The sequence below is a fragment of the Grammomys surdaster genome, unplaced genomic scaffold (assembly GCF_004785775.1).
Source record: "Grammomys surdaster isolate TR1022 unplaced genomic scaffold, NIH_TR_1.0 126036, whole genome shotgun sequence".
Classification (NCBI taxonomy): Eukaryota; Metazoa; Chordata; class Mammalia; order Rodentia; family Muridae; genus Grammomys; species Grammomys surdaster.
In genome coordinates this window covers 1,245,705-1,247,953 of record NW_021620849.1, presented here as the reverse complement: position 1 = coordinate 1,247,953, position 2,249 = coordinate 1,245,705, and positions in this window count along the sequence as shown.

Sequence of the window (2,249 nt, the reverse complement as noted above, 5' to 3'; positions counted from 1 at the left end):
CTCTCTCTCTCTCTCTCTCTCTCTCTCTCTCTCTCTCTCTCTCTCTCCACACTAGGGTAAGTGCATGTACGCACTGCCGCTTGCAGGTCCAACACCTGCTGAGTGACCCAATTTATAGACTTCTCAAGTGTGAATGAGATTTTTCAATAGGACTGGCTGCCTACTGGCAGCGTTGGAGCAAGGAGAAACTCAAGAGGCTGAAAACTGGAAGGAGCCATACGTAGGAGGGGAGGTGATGGACGAATGACGTGATCCAGTTCAGAGAGGCTAAGCCCCTTTCCTGAAGGTCGCACAGCTTCCAAGGGTTAGTTATTGTCCCGCTGAGCTTAGTCAAAGGTTACGTTTTCATGGTTTCTAAAAGCGCATGGCTCCTGAGCCAATCTAAGTGTAAGATGCTGTAGCATGCTCTGCTGCATGGGTCAGGGATGACAGTGGGACTCAGAAACAGAGAAGGCACTTGAGTTTATTGCTCAGAAATTTATTTTTTTTACCAAGGGTGTTAACATTAGGACTTACGGCAAGGTGACCTCCAGGCAGGGCAAGATTAGGTACCACACTTGCTTAGCATGTGCAAGGCCCTAGGTTCTATCTCTAGTACTACAAAGAAGAGAAAAAGAAAGGAAGGAGAGAGGGAGGGAGGGAGGGAGGGAGGGAGGGAGGGAGGGAGGGGGAAGAAGGGGAGAAGAGGAAGGTCAGGGAGAGAGGGAAGAAGGGGGAGGGAGGGGAGGCAGAGAGTAGGAGAAGAGTGGAGGAAAAGAGGAAGCCAAGTAAAGGCACAGAAGGGCTCAGTTAGTACAGTGCTTGCTTCTCTCGTGTGAGGCTGTAGGCTTGTTCCCCGAGTATGGTTGTGCTCATGCCCGTAATTCCAGCACTGAGGATGGAAGCAGGAGGATCAGGAGTTCAAGATCACCTTCAGCTACATAGGAGAATTTAAGGCCAGACTGGGCTACATGATAGCCAGAAAAAGGACGTTTGTGCATGTGTGTAAGTGCGTGTGTGTGTGTGTGTGTGTGTGTGTGTTTGTGCTAGGAAGTGTTCTCTATCTTTTCTTTCTTTCATTTTTCGACAGAGGTTTACTATGTAGACCAGGCTGTCCTTGAACTTACAAAAATCCACCTGCCTCTGCTTTTCCAGGTGCTGGAATTAAAGCACATTTGTGGGGAACTGACTACTTTTGCCATTAAGGTGGCCTCCAAGCACAGGCTGGGGACAGGGCTTCTGAAATTCTCTTTATTGGCAATTAGGAAGTTGTATCTATACCCTTCCTTCCCAGGCAGGCACAGACACTCCAGGCCAGCCAGGACCCGGTAGCCTCCATGCACCTGGACCCTGAGGTTAGAAGTACATGCTCCCGTTCTGGTGCACACTGTCATCTTCCCTCTGTGCGCCTTGGGTGGTGGTCTGTCACGAAGGAGGAGCTCGCGGGATGAATGAGGATCTGCAGGTGCAGAGCAGCAGCCCACCACTCCCTGAGGACAGGCATCCTGTCCCCCGTCCTTGTTTCAGGAGCAGTCCTTCTGAGGTGTCTTTGGCTGAGGTGTGAGAGAGATGATATTCTGGTAGTTTCTGGAGGTGCTTGCTAGGGAACATAGAAGGCAGGAAAAATATATCCAGAAATGGGGCTCCCTCCACTCCCCACAGCTGCTGAAGTGACCAGCACCATGTGGCAGACTGGGACTTGTTGTTGGATACGGAGACACAACAACAAAATCACTAGTCTTCCAGACGGGGCTGGCCATGGTCTTGCCATCTGCCAGACACTCCTATAGGGAAGGGAAGCTTTTGTGCCCCTTCCCTGTACTTTGCCTATAGTCTCATTGCACTCTGCCCTCCCCTGATCAGACACCTAAGAATTCCCTAGAGTCTCTGCTCAAAATTGGGGAGAAATAGTTTTCTTTACTTTTACTCCCCCACCCCCAAGTGTTCTATTTTCCACCCTGAACACACGTCCTTTAATCATAGGGGAATCTTATTTCTCACGGGAAGCAGGTGGACAACTCGTTTCTCTGTATCTTCTTCATCCATTATAAAAGCCTGTACCATCACAGAGAAAAGATTTATATTAAAAAAAAAAAAAAAAAGCAAGCCAGGCAGTGCCTAGCCCAGGCTGCTTCTCCCATTCCCAAGAGTCCCCAGGCCCCAAGATAAACATCCTCACTGGACTCGTGAGTCACAATTCAGAGTCAAGTGGGAGAGTGGGCCGGGGAGTAGGCTGTATGGTTAATTGCCCTTTCACGATGCTGATAGAA